This window comes from Camelus dromedarius, chromosome 6 (genome assembly GCF_036321535.1).
Source record: "Camelus dromedarius isolate mCamDro1 chromosome 6, mCamDro1.pat, whole genome shotgun sequence".
In the NCBI taxonomy this organism is placed as follows: Eukaryota; Metazoa; Chordata; class Mammalia; order Artiodactyla; family Camelidae; genus Camelus; species Camelus dromedarius.
In genome coordinates this window covers 88,684,741-88,705,643 of record NC_087441.1, presented here as the reverse complement: position 1 = coordinate 88,705,643, position 20,903 = coordinate 88,684,741, and the positions used below count along the sequence as shown (strand labels likewise).

General features: G+C 53.1%; 4 long non-coding RNA genes across 4 annotated transcripts in view; 3 read left to right on the top strand and 1 right to left on the bottom strand.

Moving 5' to 3' along the window:
* Positions 1 to 20,903, bottom strand: part of LOC135321540 (uncharacterized) — a 539,910-nt gene that overhangs the window by 310,043 nt on the left and 208,964 nt on the right. The gene's annotated exons all lie outside the window — the stretch shown is intronic.
* LOC135321615 (uncharacterized) lies at positions 7,792 to 12,025 on the top strand. Its single transcript, XR_010381488.1, has 3 exons — positions 7,792 to 8,652; positions 8,915 to 8,988; positions 11,720 to 12,025. It is a non-coding gene; the product is annotated as an uncharacterized LOC135321615 (long non-coding RNA).
* On the top strand, positions 12,730 to 16,136 carry LOC135321614 (uncharacterized). Its single transcript, XR_010381487.1, has 3 exons — positions 12,730 to 12,763; positions 13,026 to 13,099; positions 15,831 to 16,136. It is a non-coding gene; the product is annotated as an uncharacterized LOC135321614 (long non-coding RNA).
* LOC135321613 (uncharacterized) lies at positions 16,546 to 20,872 on the top strand. The gene is made up of 3 exons (XR_010381486.1): positions 16,546 to 16,874; positions 17,137 to 17,210; positions 19,942 to 20,872. It is a non-coding gene; the product is annotated as an uncharacterized LOC135321613 (long non-coding RNA).

The window sequence follows — 20,903 nt, the reverse complement described above, 5'->3', positions numbered from 1 at the left end:
GCATTCCCTGAGCTATCCACATGCAGCGGACCCTCCTGTCCTTTGTGGCGTTACTGTACCCGTTCACGTCAGTTGTAGAGTTGTTGAAACATTTCTTTGCTGATTTGTTTTCATGAATCCTGTGCCTCTGGCAGAACAGAGAGGAGAATCAGCCTTTTACTTGTACCGCAAGCTTCTCCCATGATAGGGCTTATGTTCTGATAGCTTCGGTAAATAACTGTTGTCTACCAGGCTGATTAAGCGTATGCAAATGATCTGAAGTTCGGTTCCTGATTTATCTTGTTTTGTGTTCCTAGGAAGGGGCGGATAAGCGCGAAATTACAAAACCGGAGTATGCTACTGGGACTGTAGAAGTGGCTCCGCAGGAGCTGAAGGATCATAAAACACTGAGCTCTGATGGTGGAGCACACGGAGCTTATTATACACTGCGTAAGTCAGTGAACTTGGCTGGCATTCCTTGTCCTTCGTGCCTAGAAACAATTGTGCCCTGGATGGAAGGGTATATGTAGCTCAGTAGTAGAGAGAATGCGGGCTTAGCATGCAGGAGTTCCTGGGGTCAGTATCCAGTTCCTCCAAGAAACGAGTGTGATACGGGGAAGGAAGGAAGGAAGGAAGGCGCATAGATTTTGTTTCGCTTCAGCAGTGTCTTCGCAGGAAAGCCTAATGCTCAATCCTTTTCTGTGGTTTTTAGCCGATGCTGGACCTGGCGCGGCTCCGGTGTGGCCCGGCAGCGCCCGCCCAGCTGCGGCGGCCCCGGAGGCCCAGGTAAGTTAGATGGTCATGCTCTGTTGGACCTCGTCCTGGGAAAGGAGATGTTCCCGTTCTCCCGGCAGCCGTTCCTGGCCTCGTCTGCAGACTGTGTGTCCTGTGACGGGTCTGGCGTGGCGTGTCGCTGCCTTTTTCAGACTCAAATTCTTGCCCAGGAGCCAGTGGGCTGCTACTCCCGGGAGCCCGTCTCCTTGGCTGGTGCGTGCAGGAGCCATGAGGGAGTGATTAGGAGCAGGGGCCCGCAGACTTTGACTGTGGGTTTCTCGAAACAGCGTGAGGAGGGTGAGCCCTCGCTCCAAAATGACTTTTCCAGGCTCCGCTGACTCCTTCCTTACCTCCTGCACCTGGGGTTGCTCCTGGGTCACTGAGACGGATTTCTGTGTCGGCGTTCTTTTGACTGGTTTCCCGGCTCAGGCCAGGTGATTCTCCTGTTTAGTATGTCCATTCAGATCTTGGTAACTGGAAAAGGGGCAAAGCCCTCCCTCCAACTTTGTACGATGTGCTTTTTGCATCTTTGAGTCTTCCTGGTTGTGGTAAACTTCACAGCCGGTCACTGTCATTTCTCGGGAGGTAAGTGTGTCTTGGCGGCTGCCTCCAGTTGTACTCTGGGCAGAAAAGCCTGGCTCTCAGAGATGGTGCGTTTGTAGTAGGGAATAGAGGCTGGAAGGGAAAGAGCCCGCCGTGAAAATGCCTCGTTCCCTGCGGGGGAATTCCGATGCGCATCAGAGTGCGTATGTTGTGTTTGTCCCAAACCCTGCGCCGGGTCGGGCCTGCCCTGGAAGCTGTCAGAACTGCTGGTCGGTCTCATGGCACACCGTGGGGTTTTGCGCACGAGCTGGTACAGTGCCTTTGGTGTCAGGTGTGGGGTTGAGACTCCCCACGTCACTCTCCCGCAGCACGCAGGTAGGGTGCGTTCCGCAGCGAACGTAAAATCCAGACGTCCCTGAGGATAGGGATGATTGTAGCGGAGCCTGGGCCCCTTCTGAGGATAGCCTTGTCCCCTCAGGAGCCCTTGGCCAGCTCTGCCGCAGGACACCGGGATGCCCAGCTACCCAGGGCTCTTTGCGCCCAGGGGCAGCCACTGTGGGGCGGAGGAAGGCCCTTTGTGAGGAGGGCCCAGAGAGGGCCTGGCAGGGTCCTGCAGGCAGAGCCCTGCAGGCAGAGTGGTGACCCTGGTGCGGCTCTGCTTGCTCGTGTGGACAATGATCTCTTCACGTCAGTCCCATATCCGTGTTCCTGGTCCGCGCCGGGCAAGCTTGCGTGGAGCTGGGGAAGGTGGCGGGGAGGAGCCGTCCTGCCCAGAGCGGCTGGCTGTTGGGAAGGCGCTAGTTTGCCCGTGTGCTGGAAGCTCTGTGTGCAGCCTCTCGGGCAGGAGGACCCTTGGCTTCCTCCACTTGGAGACAGTGGCGGCGGCGACGTGCGGCGTCAGGGTCGTATCCCCGTGTCCCTCTGTGCGGCCCAGGCTGCAGGCAGGCCCCAGAGGGCTGGGCGGAGCTTGTGGCACCGTGCTGCTCTCTGGGCACCCGGTGGAGGTAACGGTGACCGGTGCCGACGGCTGCTGCATTGGGTTTCGGCTATTGTCGGTGTTGGCGCTTTTGTCTGTCATCCAACCCAGCCCGCCCTTCTGTCCTGCAGGTCACCCCGTGGGCCGGAGGGCCCCAACCTTTCCGAGGACCAGCCTGCGTGGCCTGCCCCGGGTGCGGCCCTTCATCGCCCCCCTGGGCACCTGCTCCTGGTCCCCCTTGGTGCCCTGTGCAATCTCGCCCCCCACCGCCAGCTGCTCCACTGAATAAGAGGAAAGCATAGTCCTCTGTTTCTTCCTTGAGTCACTGCAGAAGAAGGGCAGATCGCTCTCCGGGGCTTCCCCGTGCACGTGCGGCCGTGACTGGGCTCACGGCCGTGTCCCTCTGGTCCCTTAGCAGACGCACTTGATGGACCGAGTCTTCCCCGTCCTGCCCTGGGGAGGGAGGTGTCTGTTGTAGAGGGAAAGAGGGTCCTCTGACGGAGGGCAGACCTGTCGGTTCTGCATACGGGCCTTCAACAGACACCACGTTCCGGGCTCCCTGGAGGACAAGCCCGCCCCTGTCACTGTCTGCAGCGAGTGGAGCCCTGATCTTCCACAGCCGATGATCGGTTGTGGAAGAAACACCCGAAATCGGGGCCTGTGGTCTGTTCAGTCAAGGGTCCTGAGACCTGTCTCCCACTCGGTCTGATAAGAGACTTCGTTTTTTACGGGGAAGAAGGCTTCAAAGATCTTTTGCGCTTCAGCAAACTAACATGATTTGTAAGGCAGTGAACCGTGCAAGAGTGTTTTGTATTTTATTTTATCTATGCCGAGAAGCTAGTTGACTCGGGGAAGGACATAGTTTAGTGGTAAATAGAATGCTTACTTAGCATGCCGAATTCCGTGTGCTCATTCCCTGTACCTCCATTTAAAAACAGAAGAAAAGAAAAAACAAAAACAAGAGCAAACTTCAAATGTTAGAAATACATAGTGCGCAAACCCAAATTCCATATCCATTCTTTTTACGTGTTTTCCTCTTACTACTTGGTTTTAAATATATCCCAACCGTGACTTAAGCTTTTTTTTCAGAAAATGCTCTAACTGTTTGAAAGTCTTTTCTGCCACTTTGGTTTTGACACATCCACGAACGGAGATATACGCACATGGTTAATTTAATATACATTCGTGAATATTCTCATTAATATACCTGTAAATACCATTTACAGATGGTGTGTCAGTGTGCCACTTTACAGAAGAGAGAGGAAGAGAATCTTCCTGGGATGAGGTACAGTCTCTTGTTGTTAATGTACTTGTATGACTATATAAGTACCAGGGGATTCTGAGACATAAACCGGGGGTTGGTGTGAGTGTGCATTTTCACGTTTGCATCTGCTGATGAGAATTTTTGACTTATGCTTTTAACTTACAGTTTAGGATGTGATTCTGTGCTTAATGCCGTAGGACTGGATAATGCACTTGTGTTCATTTTCCAGACTCACTTAGTGAAACCAGTGTCTGTGTGGGCATTCTTTTTTTCAGGGTCTTTCCCTTACAGTTTATTAGAGGATATTGAAAAGAAAATCATCCCTGGGAAAGTTAGGTGTATCTTGGGGTTGGTTTTTGATTTAGCTGTCCTCAATTGAAATTAATTAAGTGATGTTTCATTTTCAAGGCAGCATGTTTTGTCTTCCCATTCCACCACAAGTAACAGTGGTCTAGTTCCCTTAATGCCTTACGCTGTTTCCCACCTGCTCCTTTTACTCAGGCTGCCCTTCCCCAAAGCCCCTCCACATTCCCCCTCTGCGCTGGATCTCTCTTTTATGAAACAGTGCGGTCTTCCCAGCATTCCCTGATCTATCCACGTGCAGCGGACTCTCCTGTCCTTTGTGGCGTTACTGTACCCGTTCACCTCATTTGTAGAGCTGTTGAAACTTTTCTGTTCTGATTTGTTTTCATGGATCCTGTGCCTCTGGCAGAACAGAGAGGAGAATCTGCCTTTTACTTGTACCGCCAGCTTCTCCCAGGATAGGGCTTATGTTCTGATAGCTTCGGTAAATAACTGTTGTCTACATGACTGACTAAGCTTATGCACATGATCTGAAGTTTGTTCCTGATTTATCTTGTTTTGTGTTCCTAGGAAGGGGCGACTAAGCCCGAAATTACAAAACCGGAGTATGCTACTGGGACTGTAGAAGTGGCTCCGCAGGAGCTGAAGGATCATAAAACACTGAGCTCTGTTGGTGGAGCACACGGAGCTTATTATACACTACGTAAGTTAGTGAACGTGGCTGGCATTCCTTGTCCTCTGTGCCTAGAAACAATTGTGCCCTGGATGGAAGGGTATATGTAGCTCAGCAGTAGAGAGAATGCGGGCTTAGCATGCAGGAGTTCCTGGGGTCAGTATCCAGTTCATCCAAGAAACAATTGTGATACGTGGAAGGAAGGAAGGAAGGAAGGCGCAAAGGTTTTGTTTCCCTTCAGCAGTGTCTTCGCAGGAAAGCCTAATCCTCCATCCTTTTCTGTGGTTTTTAGCCGACGTGGGACCTGGCGCAGCTCCGGTGTGGCCCGGCAGCACCCGCCCACCTGCGGCGGCCTCGGAGGCCCAGGTAAGTGGGGTGGTCATGCTCTGTTGGACCTCGTCCTGGGAAAGGTGGTCTTCTAGTTCTCCCGGCAGCCTTTCCTGGCCTCGTCTGCAGACTGTGTGTCCTGTGACGGTTCTGGCGTGGCGTGTCGCTGCCTTTTTCAGACTCAAAACTCTTGCCCAGGAGCCAGTGGGCTGCTTCTGCCGGGAGCCCGTCGCTTTGGCTGGATCCTGCAGGAGCCATGCGGGAGTGCTTAGGAGCCGGTTCCTGCAGACTTTGACTGTGGGTTTCTCGAAACAGCGTGAGGAGGGTGATCCCTCTCTCCAAAATGACTTCTCCTGGCTCGGCTGACTCCTTCCTGACCTCCTGCACCTGGGGTTGCTCCTGGTTCACTGAGACGGATTTCTGTGTCGTCGTTCTTTTGACTGGTTTCCCGGCTCAGGCCAGGTGATTCTCCTGTTTAGAATGTCTATTCAGATCCTGGTAACTGGAAAAGGGGCAAAGCCCTCCCTCCAGCTTTGTACGGTGTGCTTTGTGCAACTTGGGTCTTCCTGGGTGTCGTAAACGTCACAGCCGGTCACTGTCTTTTCTCGGGAGGTAAGTGTGTCTTGGCCGCTGCCTCCAGTTGTACTCTTTGCAGAAAAGCCTGGCTCTCAGAGATGGTGCGTTTGTAGTAGGGAATAGAGGCTGGAAGGGAAAGAGCCCGCCGTGAAAATGCCTCCTTCCCTGCGGGGGAATTTCGATGCGCACCAGAGTGCGTATGTTGTGTTTGTCCCCCACCCTGCGCCGGGTCGGGCCTGCCCTGGAAGCTGTCAGAACTGCTGGTCGGTCTCATGGCACACCGTGGGGTTTTGCGCACGAGCTGGTACAGTGCCTTTGGTGTCAGGTGTGGGGTTGAGACTCCCCACGTCACTCTCCCGTAGCACGCAGGTAGGGTGCGTTCCGTAGCGAACGTAAATTCCACACGTCCCTGAGGATAGGGATGATTGTAGCGGAGCCTGAGTCCCGTCTGAGGACAGCCTTGTCCCCTCAGGAGCCCTTGGCCAGCTCCGCCGCAGGACTCTGGGATGCCCAGCACCCAAGTGCTCTTTGCGCCCAGGGGCAGCCCTTGCGGGCGGAGGAGGGCCCTTTTTGAGGAGGGGGCAGAGAGGACCTGGCAGGGTCCTGCAGGCAGAGCCCTGCAGGCAGTGCGGTGACCCTGTTGCGTCTCTGCTTGCTCGTGTGGAGAATGAGCTCTTCACGTCCGTCCCATCTCCGTTTTCCTGGTCCGCGCCGGGCAAGCTTGCGTGGAGCTGGGGAAGGTGGCGGGGAGGGCCGTCCAGCCCAGAGCGGCTGGGTGTTGTGAAGTCGCTAGTTTGCCCGTGTGCTGGAAGCTCAGTGTGCAGCGTCTCGAGCAGGAGGACCCTTGGCTTCCTCCACTTGGATACAGAGGCGGCGGCGACGTGCGGCGTCAGGGTCGTATCCCCGTGTCCCCCTGTGAGGCCCAGGCTGCAGGCAGGCCCCAGAGGGCTGGGCGGTGCGTGTGGCACCGTGCTGCTCTCTTGGCACATGGTGGAGTGGAGGGTGCCCATTGCTGATGGCTGCTGCGTTGGGTTTCGGCTCTTGTCGGTGTTGGCGCTTTTGTCTGTCATCCAAACCAGCCCGCCCTTCTGTCCTGCAGATCACCCCGTGGGCCGGAGGGCCCCAACCTTTCCGAGGACCAGCCTGCGTGGCCTGCCCCGGGTGCGGCCCGTCGTCGCCCCCCTGGGCACCTGCTCCTGGTCCCCCTTGGTGCCCTGTGCAAACTCGCCCCCCACCGCCAGCTGCTCCACTCAGTAAGAGGAAAGCATAGTCCTCTGTTTCTTCCTTGAGTCACTGCAGAAGAAGGGCAGATCGCTCTCCGGGGCTTCCCCGTGCACGGGCGGCCGTGACTGGGCTCACGGCCGTGAACATCTTGTCCCTTAGCAGACGCACTTGATGGACCGAGTCTTCCCCGTCCTGCCCTGGGGAGGGAGGTGTCTGTTGTAGAGGGAAAGAGGGTCCACTGACGGAGGGAAGACCTGTCGGTTCTGCATACGGGCCTTCAACAGACACCACGTTCCGGGCTCCCTGGAGGACAAGCCCGCCCCTGTCACTGTCTGCAGCGAGTGGAGCCCTGATCTTCCACAGCCGATGATCGGTTGTGGAAGAAACACCCGAAATCGGGGCCTGTGGTCTGTTCAGTCAAGGGTCCTGAGACCTGTCTCCCACTCGGTCTGATAAGAGACTTCGTTTGTTACGGGGAAGAAGGCCTCAAAGATCTTTTGCGCTTCAGCAAACTAACATGATTTGTAAGGCAGTGAAACGTGAAAGAGTGTTTTGTATTTATTTTATCTATGCCGAGAAGCTACTTGACTCGGGGAAGGACATAGTTTAGTGGTAAATAGAATGCTTACTTAGCATGCCGAATTCCGTGTGCTCATTCCCTGTACCTCCATTTAAAAACAGAAGAAAAGAAAAAACAAAAACAAGAGCAAACTTCAAATGTTAGAAATACATAGTGCGCAAACCCAAATTCCATATCCATTCTTTTTACGTGTTTTCCTCTTACTACTTGGTTTTAAATATATCCCAACCGTGACTTAAGCTTTTTTTTCAGAAAATGCTCTAACTCTTTGAAAGTCTTTTCTGCCACTTTTGTTTTGACACATCCACGAACGGAGATATACGCACATGGTTAATTTAATATACATTCGTGAATATTCTCATTAATATACCTGTAAATACCATTTACAGATGGTGTGTCAGTGTGCCACTTTACAGAAGAGAGAGGAAGAGAATCTTCCTGGGATGAGGTACAGTCTCTTGTTGTTAATGTACTTGTATGACTATATAAGTACCAGGGGATTCTTAGACATAAACCGGGGATTGGTGTGAGTGTGCATTTTCACGTTTGCATCTGCTGATGAGAATTTTTGACTTATGCTTTTAACTTACAGTTTAGGATGTGATTCTGTGCTTAATGCCGTAGGACTGGATAATGCACTTGTGTTCATTTTCCAGACTCACTTAGTGAAACCAGTGTCTGTGTGGGCATTCTTTTTTTCAGGGTCTTTCCCTTACAGTTTATTAGAGGATATTGAAAAGAAAATCATCCCTGGGAAAGTTAGGTGTATCTTGGGGTTGGTTTTTGATTTAGCTGTCCTCAATTGAAATTAATTAAGTGATGTTTCATTTTCAAGGCAGCATGTTTTGTCTTCCCATTCCACCACAAGTAACAGTGGTCTAGTTCCCTTAATGCCTTACGCTGTTTCCCACCTGCTCCTTTTACTCAGGCTGCCCTTCCCCAAAGCCCCTCCACATTCCCCCTCTGCGCTGGATCTCTCTTTTATGAAACAGTGCGGTCTTCCCAGCATTCCCTGATCTATCCACGTGCAGCGGACTCTCCTGTCCTTTGTGGCGTTACTGTACCCGTTCACCTCATTTGTAGAGCTGTTGAAACTTTTCTGTTCTGATTTGTTTTCATGGATCCTGTGCCTCTGGCAGAACAGAGAGGAGAATCTGCCTTTTACTTGTACCGCCAGCTTCTCCCAGGATAGGGCTTATGTTCTGATAGCTTCGGTAAATAACTGTTGTCTACATGACTGACTAAGCTTATGCACATGATCTGAAGTTTGTTCCTGATTTATCTTGTTTTGTGTTCCTAGGAAGGGGCGACTAAGCCCGAAATTACAAAACCGGAGTATGCTACTGGGACTGTAGAAGTGGCTCCGCAGGAGCTGAAGGATCATAAAACACTGAGCTCTGTTGGTGGAGCACACGGAGCTTATTATACACTACGTAAGTTAGTGAACGTGGCTGGCATTCCTTGTCCTCCGTGCCTAGAAACAATTGTGCCCTGGATGGAAGGGTATATGTAGCTCAGCAGTAGAGAGAATGCGGGCTTAGCATGCAGGAGTTCCTGGGGTCAGTATCCAGTTCATCCAAGAAACAATTGTGATACGTGGAAGGAAGGAAGGAAGGAAGGCGCAAAGGTTTTGTTTCCCTTCAGCAGTGTCTTCGCAGGAAAGCCTAATCCTCCATCCTTTTCTGTGGTTTTTAGCCGACGTGGGACCTGGCGCAGCTCCGGTGTGGCCCGGCAGCACCCGCCCACCTGCGGCGGCCTCGGAGGCCCAGGTAAGTGGGGTGGTCATGCTCTGTTGGACCTCGTCCTGGGAAAGGTGGTCTTCTAGTTCTCCCGGCAGCCTTTCCTGGCCTCGTCTGCAGACTGTGTGTCCTGTGACGGTTCTGGCGTGGCGTGTCGCTGCCTTTATCAGACTCAAAACTCTTGCCCAGGAGCCAGTGGGCTGCTTCTGCCGGGAGCCCGTCGCTTTGGCTGGATCCTGCAGGAGCCATGAGGGAGTGCTTAGGAGCCGGTTCCTGCAGACTTTGACTGTGGGTTTCTCGAAACAGCGTGAGGAGGGTGATCCCTCTCTCCAAAATGACTTCTCCTGGCTCGGCTGACTCCTTCCTGACCTCCTGCACCTGGGGTTGCTCCTGGGTCACTGAGACGGATTTCTGTGTCGTCGTTCTTTTGACGGGTTTCCCGGCTCAGGCCAGGTGATTCTCCTGTTTAGAATGTCTATTCAGATCCTGGTAACTGGAAAAGGGGCAAAGCCGTCCCTCCAGCTTTGTACGGTGTGCTTTGTGCAACTTTGGGTCTTCCTGGGTGTGGTAAACGTCACAGCCGGTCACTGTCTTTTCTCGGGAGGTAAGTGTGTCTTGGCCGCTGCCTCCAGTTGTACTCTGGGCAGAAAAGCCTGGCTCTCAGAGATGGTGCGTTTGTAGTAGGGAATAGAGGCTGGAAGGGAAAGAGCCCGCCGGGAAAATGCCTCCTTCCCTGCGGGGGAATTCCGATGCGCACCAGAGTGCGTATGTTGTGTTTGTCCCCCACCCTGCGCCGGGTCGGGCCTGCCCTGGAAGCTGTCAGAACTGCTGGTCGGTCTCATGGCACACCGTGGGGTTTTGCGCACGAGCTGGTACAGTGCCTTTGGTGTCAGGTGTGGGGTTGAGACTCCCCACGTCACTCTCCTGTAGCACGCAGGTAGGGTGCGTTCCGTAGCGAACGTAAAATCCAGACGTCCCTGAGGATAGGGAAGATTGTAGCGGAGCCTGAGTCCCGTCTGAGGACAGCCTTGTCCCCTCAGGAGCCCTTGGCCAGCTCCGCCGCAGGACTCTGGGATGCCCAGCACCCAAGTGCTCTTTGCGCCCAGGGGCAGCCCTTGCGGGCGGAGGAGGGCCCTTTTTGAGGAGGGGGCAGAGAGGACCTGGCAGGGTCCTGCAGGCAGAGCCCTGCAGGCAGTGCGGTGACCCTGTTGCGTCTCTGCTTGCTCGTGTGGAGAATGAGCTCTTCACGTCCGTCCCGTCTCCATTTTCCTGGTCCGCGCCGGGCAAGCTTGCGTGGAGCTGGGGAAGGTGGCGGGGAGGGCCGTCCAGCCCAGAGCGGCTGGGTGTTGTGAAGTCGCTAGTTTGCCCGTGTGCTGGAAGCTCAGTGTGCAGCCTCACGGGCAGGAGGACCCTTGGCTTCCTCCACTTGGATACAGAGGCGGCGGCGACGTGCGGCGTCAGGGTCGTATCCCCGTGTCCCCCTGTGAGGCCCAGGCTGCAGGCAGGCCCCAGAGGGCTGGGCGGTGCGTGTGGCACCGTGCTGCTCTCTTGGCACATGGTGGAGTGGAGGGTGCCCATTGCTGATGGCTGCTGCGTTGGGTTTCGGCTCTTGTCGGTGTTGGCGCTTTTGTCTGTCATCCAAACCAGCCCGCCCTTCTGTCCTGCAGATCACCCCGTGGGCCGGAGGGCCCCAACCTTTCCGAGGACCAGCCTGCGTGGCCTGCCCCGGGTGCGGCCCGTCGTCGCCCCCCTGGGCACCTGCTCCTGGTCCCCCTTGGTGCCCTGTGCAAACTCGCCCCCCACCGCCAGCTGCTCCACTCAGTAAGAGGAAAGCATAGTCCTCTGTTTCTTCCTTGAGTCACTGCAGAAGAAGGGCAGATCGCTCTCCGGGGCTTCCCCGTGCACGGGCGGCCGTGACTGGGCTCACGGCCGTGAACATCTTGTCCCTTAGCAGACGCACTTGATGGACCGAGTCTTCCCCGTCCTGCCCTGGGGAGGGAGGTGTCTGTTGTAGAGGGAAAGAGGGTCCTCTGACGGAGGGCAGACCTGTCGGTTCTGCATACGGGCCTTCAACAGACACCACGATCCGGGCTCCATGGAGGACAAGCCCGCCCCTGTCACTGTCTGCAGCGAGTGGAGCCCTGACCTTCCACAGCCGATGATCGGTTATGGAAGAAACACCCGAAATCGGGGCCTGTGGTCTGTTCAGTCAAGGGTCCTGAGACCTGTCTCCCACTCGGTCTGATAAGAGACTTCGTTTGTTACGGGGAAGAAGGCCTCAAAGATCTTTTGCGCTTCAGCAAACTAACATGATTTGTAAGGCAGTGAACCGTGAAAGAGTCTTTTGTATTTATTTTATCTATGCCGAGAAGCTAGTTGACTCGGGGAAGGACATAGTTTAGTGGTAAATAGAATGCTTACTTAGCATGCCGAATTCCGTGTGCTCATTCCCTGTACCTCCATTTAAAAACAGAAGAAAAGAAAAAACAAAAACAAGAGCAAACTTCAAATGTTAGAAATACATAGTGTGCAAACCCAAATTCCATATCCATTCTTTTTACGTGTTTTCCTCTTACTACTTGGTTTTAAATATATCCCAACCGTGACTTAAGCTTTTTTTTCAGAAAATGCTCTAACTCTTTGAAAGTCTTTTCTGCCACTTTGGTTTTGACACATCCACGAACGGAGATATACGCACATGGTTAATTTAATATACATTCGTGAATATTCTCATTAATATACCTGTAAATACCATTTACAGATGGTGTGTCAGTGTGCCACTTTACAGAAGAGAGAGGAAGAGAATCTTCCTGGGATGAGGTACAGTCTCTTGTTGTTAATGTACTTGTATGACTATATAAGTACCAGGGGATTCTGAGACATAAACCGGGGGTTGGTGTGAGTGTGCATTTTCACGTTTGCATCTGCTGATGAGAATTTTTGACTTATGCTTTTAACTTACAGTTTAGGATGTGATTCTGTGCTTAATGCCGTAGGACTGGATAATGCACTTGTGTTCATTTTCCAGACTCACTTAGTGAAACCAGTGTCTGTGTGGGCATTCTTTTTTTCAGGGTCTTTCCCTTACAGTTTATTAGAGGATATTGAAAAGAAAATCATCCCTGGGAAAGTTAGGTGTATCTTGGGGTTGGTTTCTGATTTAGCTGTCCTCACTTGAAATTAATTAAGTGATGTTTCATTTTCAAGGCAGCATGTTTTGTCTTCCCATTCCACCACAAGTAACAGTGGTCTAGTTCCCTTAATGCCTTACGCTGTTTCCCACCTGCTCCTTTTACTCAGGCTGCCCTTCCCCAAAGCCCCTCCACATTCCCCCTCTGCGCTGGATCTCTCTTTTACGAAACAGTGCGGTCTTCCCAGCATTCCCTGATCTATCCACGTGCAGCGGACTCTCCTGTCCTTTGTGGCGTTACTGTACCCGTTCACATCAGTTGTAGAGCTGTTGAAATTTTTCTGTTCTGATTTGTTTTCATGGATCCTGTGCCTCTGGCAGAACAGAGAGGAGAATCTGCCTTTTACTTGTACCGCCAGCTTCTCCCAGGATAGGGCTTATGTTCTGATAGCTTCGGTAAATAACTGTTGTCTACATGACTGACTAAGCTTATGCACATGATCTGAAGTTAGTTCCTGATTTATCTTGATTTGTGTTCCTAGGAAGGGGCGACTAAGCCCGAAATTACAAAACCGGAGTATGCTACTGGGACTGTAGAAGTGGCTCCGCAGGAGCTGACGGATCATAAAACACTGAGCTCTGTTTGTGGAGCACACGGAACTTATTATACACTGGGTAAGTTAGTGAACGTGGTTGGCATTCCTTGTCCTCCGTGCCTAGAAACAAGTGTGCTCTGAGGGGAAGGGTATATGTAGCTCAGCAGTAGAGAGAATGCGGGCTTAGCATGCAGGAGTTCCTGGGGTCAGTATCCAGTTCATCCAAGAAACAATTGTGATACGGGGAAGGAAGGAAGGAAGGAAGGCGCAAAGATTTTGTTTCCCTTCAGCAGTGTCTTCGCCGGAAAGCCTAATCCTCCATCCTTTTCTGTGGTTTTTAGCCGACGTGGGACCTGGCGCAGCTCCGGTGTGGCCCGGCAGTACCTACCCTCCTGCGGCGGCCTCGGAGGCCCAGGTAAGTGGGGTGGTCATGCTCTGTTGTACCTCGTCCTGGGAAAGGTGGTCTTCTAGTTCTCCCGGCAGCCTTTCCTGGCCTCGTCTGCAGACTGTGTGTCCTGTGACGGTTCTGGCGTGGCGTGTCGCTGCCTTTTTCAGACTCAAAACTCTTGCCCAGGAGCCAGTGGGCTGCTTCTGCCGGGAGCCCGTCGCTTTGGCTGGATCCTGCAGGAGCCATGAGGGAGTGCTTAGGAGCCGGTTCCTGCAGACTTTGACTGTGGGTTTCTCGAAACAGCGTGAGGAGGGTGATCCCTCTCTCCAAAATGACTTCTCCTGGCTCGGCTGACTCCTTCCTGACCTCCTGCACCTGGGGTTGCTCCTGGGTCACTGAGACGGATTTCTGTGTCGTCGTTCTTTTGACTGGTTTCCCGGCTCAGGCCAGGTGATTCTCCTGTTTAGAATGTCCATTCAGATCCTGGTAACTGGAAAAGGGGCAAAGCCCTCCCTCCAGCTTTGTACGGTGTGCTTTGTGCAACTTTGGGTCTTCCTGGGTGTGGTAAACGTCACAGCCGGTCACTGTCTTTTCTCGGGAGGTAAGTGTGTCTTGGCCGCTGCCTCCAGTTGTACTCTGGGCAGAAAAGCCTGGCTCTCAGAGATGGTGCGTTTGTAGTAGGGAATAGAGGCTGGAAGGGAAAGAGCCCGCCGTTAAAATGCCTCCTTCCCTGCGGGGGAATTCCGATGCGCACCAGAGTGCGTATGTTGTGTTTGTCCCCCACCCTGCGCCGGGTCGGGCCTGCCCTGGAAGCTGTCAGAACTGCTGGTCGGTCTCATGGCACACCGTGGGGTTTTGCGCACGAGCTGGTACAGTGCCTTTGGTGTCAGGTGTGGGGTTGAGACTCCCCACGTCACTCTCCCGTAGCACGCAGGTAGGGTGCGTTCCGTAGCGAACGTAAAATCCAGACGTCCCTGAGGATAGGGAAGATTGTAGCGGAGCCTGAGTCCCGTCTGAGGACAGCCTTGTCCCCTCAGGAGCCCTTGGCCAGCTCCGCCGCAGGACTCTGGGATGCCCAGCACCCAAGTGCTCTTTGCGCCCAGGGGCAGCCCTTGCGGGCGGAGGAGGGCCCTTTTTGAGGAGGGGGCAGAGAGGACCTGGCAGGGTCCTGCAGGCAGAGCCCTGCAGGCAGTGCGGTGACCCTGTTGCGTCTCTGCTTGCTCGTGTGGAGAATGAGCTCTTCACGTCCGTCCCGTCTCCGTTTTCCTGGTCCGTGCCGGGCAAGCTTGCGTGGAGCTGGGGAAGGTGGCGGGGAGGGCCGTCCAGCCCAGAGCGGCTGGGTGTTGTGAAGGCGCTAGTTTGCCCGTGTGCTGGAAGCTCAGTGTGCAGCCTCTCGGGCAGGAGGACCCTTGGCTTCCTCCACTTGGATACAGAGGCGGCGGCGACGTGCGGCGTCAGGGTCGTATCCCCGTGTCCCCCTGTGAGGCCCAGGCTGCAGGCAGGCCCCAGAGGGCTGGGCGGTGCGTGTGGCACCGTGCTGCTCTCTTGGCACATGGTGGAGTGGAGGGTGCCCATTGCTGATGGCTGCTGCGTTGGGTTTCGGCTCTTGTCGGTGTTGGCGCTTTTGGCTGTCATCCAAACCAGCCCGCCCTTCTGTCCTGCAGATCACCCCGTGGGCCGGAGGGCCCCAACCTTTCCGAGGACCAGCCTGCGTGGCCTGCCCCGGGTGCGGCCCGTCGTCGCCCCCCTGGTCACCTGCACCTGGTCCCCCTTGGTGCCCTGTGCAAACTCGCCCCCCACCGCCAGCTGCTCCACTCAGTAAGAGGAAAGCATAGTCCTCTGTTTCTTCCTTGAGTCACTGCAGAAGAAGGGCAGATCGCTCTCCGGGGCTTCCCCGTGCACGGGCGGCCGTGACTGGGCTCACGGCCGTGAACATCTTGTCCCTTAGCAGACGCACTTGATGGACCGAGTCTTCCCCGTCCTGCCCTGGGGAGGGAGGTGTCTGTTGTAGAGGGAAAGAGGGTCCTCTGACGGAGGGCAGACCTGTCGGTTCTGCATACGGGCCTTCAACAGACACCACGTTCCGGGCTCCCTGGAGGACAAGCCCGCCCCTGTCACTGTCTGCAGCGTGTGGAGCCCTGATCTTCCACAGCCGATGATCGGTTGTGGAAGAAACACCCGAAATCGGGGCCTGTGGTCTGTTCAGTCAAGGGTCCTGAGACCTGTCTCCCACTCGGTCTGATAAGAGACTTCGTTTGTTACGGGGAAGAAGGCTTCAAAGGTCTTTTGCGCTTCAGCAAACTAACATGATTTGTAAGGCAGTGAAACGTGAAAGAGTGTTTTGTATTTATTTTATCTATGCCGAGAAACTAGTTGACTCGGGGAAGGACATAGTTTAGTGGTAAATAGAATGCTTACTTAGCATGCCGAATTCCGTGTGCTCATTCCCTGTACCTCCATTTAAAAACAGAAGAAAAGAAAAAACAAAAACAAGAGCAAACTTCAAATGTTAGAAATACATAGTGTGCAAACCCAAATTCCATATCCATTCTTTTTACGTGTTTTCCTCTTACTACTTGGTTTTAAATATATCCCAACCGTGACTTAAGCTTTTTTTTCAGAAAATGCTCTAACTCTTTGAAAGTCTTTTCTGCCACTTTTGTTTTGACACATCCACGAACGGAGATAGACGCACATGGTTAATTTAATATACATTCGTGAATATTCTCATTAATATACCTGTAAATACCATTTACAGATGGTGTGTCAGTGTGCCACTTTACAGAAGAGAGAGGAAGAGAATCTTCCTGGGATGAGGTACAGTCTCTTGTTGTTAATGTACTTGTATGACTATATAAGTACCAGGGGATTCTGAGACATAAACCGGGGGTTGGTGTGAGTGTGCATTTTCACGTTTGCATCTGCTGATGAGAATTTTTGACTTATGCTTTTAACTTACAGTTTAGGATGTGATTCTGTGCTTAATGCCGTAGGACTGGATAATGCACTTGTGTTCATTTTCCAGACTCACTTAGTGAAACCAGTGTCTGTGTGGGCATTCTTTTTTTCAGGGTCTTTCCCTTACAGTTTATTAGAGGATATTGAAAAGAAAATCATCCCTGGGAAAGTTAGGTGTATCTTGGGGTTGGTTTCTGATTTAGCTGTCCTCACTTGAAATTAATTAAGTGATGTTTCATTTTCAAGGCAGCATGTTTTGTCTTCCCATTCCACCACAAGTAACAGTGGTCTAGTTCCCTTAATGCCTTACGCTGTTTCCCACCTGCTCCTTTTACTCAGGCTGCCCTTCCCCAAAGCCCCTCCACATTCCCCCTCTGCGCTGGATCTCTCTTTTACGAAACAGTGCGGTCTTCCCAGCATTCCCTGATCTATCCACGTGCAGCGGACTCTCCTGTCCTTTGTGGCGTTACTGTACCCGTTCACATCAGTTGTAGAGCTGTTGAAATTTTTCTGTTCTGATTTGTTTTCATGGATCCTGTGCCTCTGGCAGAACAGAGAGGAGAATCTGCCTTTTACTTGTACCGCCAGCTTCTCCCAGGATAGGGCTTATGTTCTGATAGCTTCGGTAAATAACTGTTGTCTACATGACTGACTAAGCTTATGCACATGATCTGAAGTTAGTTCCTGATTTATCTTGATTTGTGTTCCTAGGAAGGGGCGACTAAGCCCGAAATTACAAAACCGGAGTATGCTACTGGGACTGTAGAAGTGGCTCCGCAGGAGCTGACGGATCATAAAACACTGAGCTCTGTTTGTGGAGCACACGGAACTTATTATACACTGGGTAAGTTAGTGAACGTGGTTGGCATTCCTTGTCCTCCGTGCCTAGAAACAAGTGTGCTCTGAGGGGAAGGGTATATGTAGCTCAGCAGTAGAGAGAATGCGGGCTTAGCATGCAGGAGTTCCTGGGGTCAGTATCCAGTTCATCCAAGAAACAATTGTGATACGGGGAAGGAAGGAAGGAAGGAAGGCGCAAAGATTTTGTTTCCCTTCAGCAGTGTCTTCGCCGGAAAGCCTAATCCTCCATCCTTTTCTGTGGTTTTTAGCCGACGTGGGACCTGGCGCAGCTCCGGTGTGGCCCGGCAGTACCTACCCACCTGCGGCGGCCTCGGAGGCCCAGGTAAGTGGGGTGGTCATGCTCTGTTGTACCTCGTCCTGGGAAAGGTGGTCTTCTAGTTCTCCCGGCAGCCTTTCCTGGCCTCGTCTGCAGACTGTGTGTCCTGTGACGGTTCTGGCGTGGCGTGTCGCTGCCTTTTTCAGACTCAAAACTCTTGCCCAGGAGCCAGTGGGCTGCTTCTGCCGGGAGCCCGTCGCTTTGGCTGGATCCTGCAGGAGCCATGAGGGAGTGCTTAGGAGCCGGTTCCTGCAGACTTTGACTGTGGGTTTCTCGAAACAGCGTGAGGAGGGTGATCCCTCTCTCCAAAATGACTTCTCCTGGCTCGGCTGACTCCTTCCTGACCTCCTGCACCTGGGGTTGCTCCTGGGTCACTGAGACGGATTTCTGTGTCGTCGTTCTTTTGACTGGTTTCCCGGCTCAGGCCAGGTGATTCTCCTGTTTAGAATGTCCATTCAGATCCTGGTAACTGGAAAAGGGGCAAAGCCCTCCCTCCAGCTTTGTACGGTGTGCTTTGTGCAACTTTGGGTCTTCCTGGGTGTGGTAAACGTCACAGCCGGTCACTGTCTTTTCTCGGGAGGTAAGTGTGTCTTGGCCGCTGCCTCCAGTTGTACTCTGGGCAGAAAAGCCTGGCTCTCAGAGATGGTGCGTTTGTAGTAGGGAATAGAGGCTGGAAGGGAAAGAGCCCGCCGTTAAAATGCCTCCTTCCCTGCGGGGGAATTCCGATGCGCACCAGAGTGCGTATGTTGTGTTTGTCCCCCACCCTGCGCCGGGTCGGGCCTGCCCTGGAAGCTGTCAGAACTGCTGGTCGGTCTCATGGCACACCGTGGGGTTTTGCGCACGAGCTGGTACAGTGCCTTTGGTGTCAGGTGTGGGGTTGAGACTCCCCACGTCACTCTCCCGTAGCACGCAGGTAGGGTGCGTTCCGTAGCGAACGTAAAATCCAGACGTCCCTGAGGATAGGGAAGATTGTAGCGGAGCCTGAGTCCCGTCTGAGGACAGCCTTGTCCCCTCAGGAGCCCTTGGCCAGCTCCGCCGCAGGACTCTGGGATGCCCAGCACCCAAGTGCTCTTTGCGCCCAGGGGCAGCCCTTGCGGGCGGAGGAGGGCCCTTTTTGAGGAGGGGGCAGAGAGGACCTGGCAGGGTCCTGCAGGCAGAGCCCTGCAGGCAGTGCGGTGACCCTGTTGCGTCTCTGCTTGCTCGTGTGGAGAATGAGCTCTTCACGTCCGTCCCGTCTCCGTTTTCCTGGTCCGTGCCGGGCAAGCTTGCGTGGAGCTGGGGAAGGTGGCGGGGAGGGCCGTCCAGCCCAGAGCGGCTGGGTGTTGTGAAGGCGCTAGTTTGCCCGTGTGCTGGAAGCTCAGTGTGCAGCCTCTCGGGCAGGAGGACCCTTGGCTTCCTCCACTTGGATACAGAGGCGGCGGCGACGTGCGGCGTCAGGGTCGTATCCCCGTGTCCCCCTGTGAGGCCCAGGCTGCAGGCAGGCCCCAGAGGGCTGGGCGGTGCGTGTGGCACCGTGCTGCTCTCTTGGCACATGGTGGAGTGGAGGGTGCCCATTGCTGATGGCTGCTGCGTTGGGTTTCGGCTCTTGTCGGTGTTGGCGCTTTTGGCTGTCATCCAAACCAGCCCGCCCTTCTGTCCTGCAGATCACCCCGTGGGCCGGAGGGCCCCAACCTTTCCGAGGACCAGCCTGCGTGGCCTGCCCCGGGTGCGGCCCGTCGTCGCCCCCCTGGTCACCTGCACCTGGTCCCCCTTGGTGCCCTGTGCAAACTCGCCCCCCACCGCCAGCTGCTCCACTCAGTAAGAGGAAAGCATAGTCCTCTGTTTCTTCCTTGAGTCACTGCAGAAGAAGGGCAGATCGCTCTCCGGGGCTTCCCCGTGCACGGGCGGCCGTGACTGGGCTCACGGCCGTGAACATCTTGTCCCTTAGCAGACGCACTTGATGGACCGAGTCTTCCCCGTCCTGCCCTGGGGAGGGAGGTGTCTGTTGTAGAGGGAAAGAGGGTCCTCTGACGGAGGGCAGACCTGTCGGTTCTGCATACGGGCCTTCAACAGACACCACGTTCCGGGCTCCCTGGAGGACAAGCCCGCCCCTGTCACTGTCTGCAGCGTGTGGAGCCCTGATCTTCCACAGCCGATGATCGGTTGTGGAAGAAACACCCGAAATCGGGGCCTGTGGTCTGTTCAGTCAAGGGTCCTGAGACCTGTCTCCCACTCGGTCTGATAAGAGACTTCGTTTGTTACGGGGAAGAAGGCTTCAAAGGTCTTTTGCGCTTCAGCAAACTAACATGATTTGTAAGGCAGTGAAACGTGAAAGAGTGTTTTGTATTTATTTTATCTATGCCGAGAAGCTAGTTGACTCGGGGAAGGACATAGTTTAGTGGTAAATAGAATGCTTACTTAGCATGCCGAATTCCGTGTGCTCATTCCCTGTACCTCCATTTAAAAACAGAAGAAAAGAAAAAACAAAAACAAGAGCAAACTTCAAATGTTAGAAATACATAGTGCGCAAACCCAAATTCCATATCCATTCTTTTTACGTGTTTTCCTCTTACTACTTGGTTTTAAATATATCCCAACCGTGACTTAAGCTTTTTTTTCAGAAAATGCTCTAACTCTTTGAAAGTCTTTTCTGCCACTTTTGTTTTGACACATCCACGAACGGAGATATACGCACATGGTTAATTTAATATACATTCGTGAATATTCTCATTAATATACCTGTAAATACCATTTACAGATGGTGTGTCAGTGTGCCACTTTACAGAAGAGAGAGGAAGAGAATCTTCCTGGGATGAGGTACAGTCTCTTGTTGTTAATGTACTTGTATGACTATATAAGTACCAGGGGATTCTGAGACATAAACCGGGGGTTGGTGTGAGTGTGCATTTTCACGTTTGCATCTGCTGATGAGAATTTTTGACTTATGCTTTTAACTTACAGTTTAGGATGTGATTCTGTGCTTAATGCCGTAGGACTGGATAATGCACTTGTGTTCATTTTCCAGACTCACTTAGTGAAACCAGTGTCTGTGTGGGCATTCTTTTTTTCAGGGTCTTTCCCTTACAGTTTATTAGAGGATATTGAAAAGAAAATCATCCCTGGGAAAGTTAGGTGTATCTTGGGGTTGGTTTTTGATTTAGCTGTCCTCAATTGAAATTAATTAAGTGATGTTTCATTTTCAAGGCAGCATGTTTTGTCTTCCCATTCCACCACAAGTAACAGTGGTCTAGTTCCCTTAATGCCTTACGCTGTTTCCCACCTGCTCCTTTTACTCAGGCTGCCCTTCCCCAAAGCCCCTCCACATTCCCCCTCTGCGCTGGATCTCTCTTTTATGAAACAGTGCGGTCTTCCCAGCATTCCCTGATCTATCCACGTGCAGCGGACTCTCCTGTCCTTTGTGGCGTTACTGTACCCGTTCACCTCATTTGTAGAGCTGTTGAAACTTTTCTGTTCTGATTTGTTTTCATGGATCCTGTGCCTCTGGCAGAACAGAGAGGAGAATCTGCCTTTTACTTGTACCGCCAGCTTCTCCCAGGATAGGGCTTATGTTCTGATAGCTTCGGTAAATAACTGTTGTCTACATGACTGACTAAGCTTATGCACATGATCTGAAGTTTGTTCCTGATTTATCTTGTTTTGTGTTCCTAGGAAGGGGCGACTAAGCCCGAAATTACAAAACCGGAGTATGCTACTGGGACT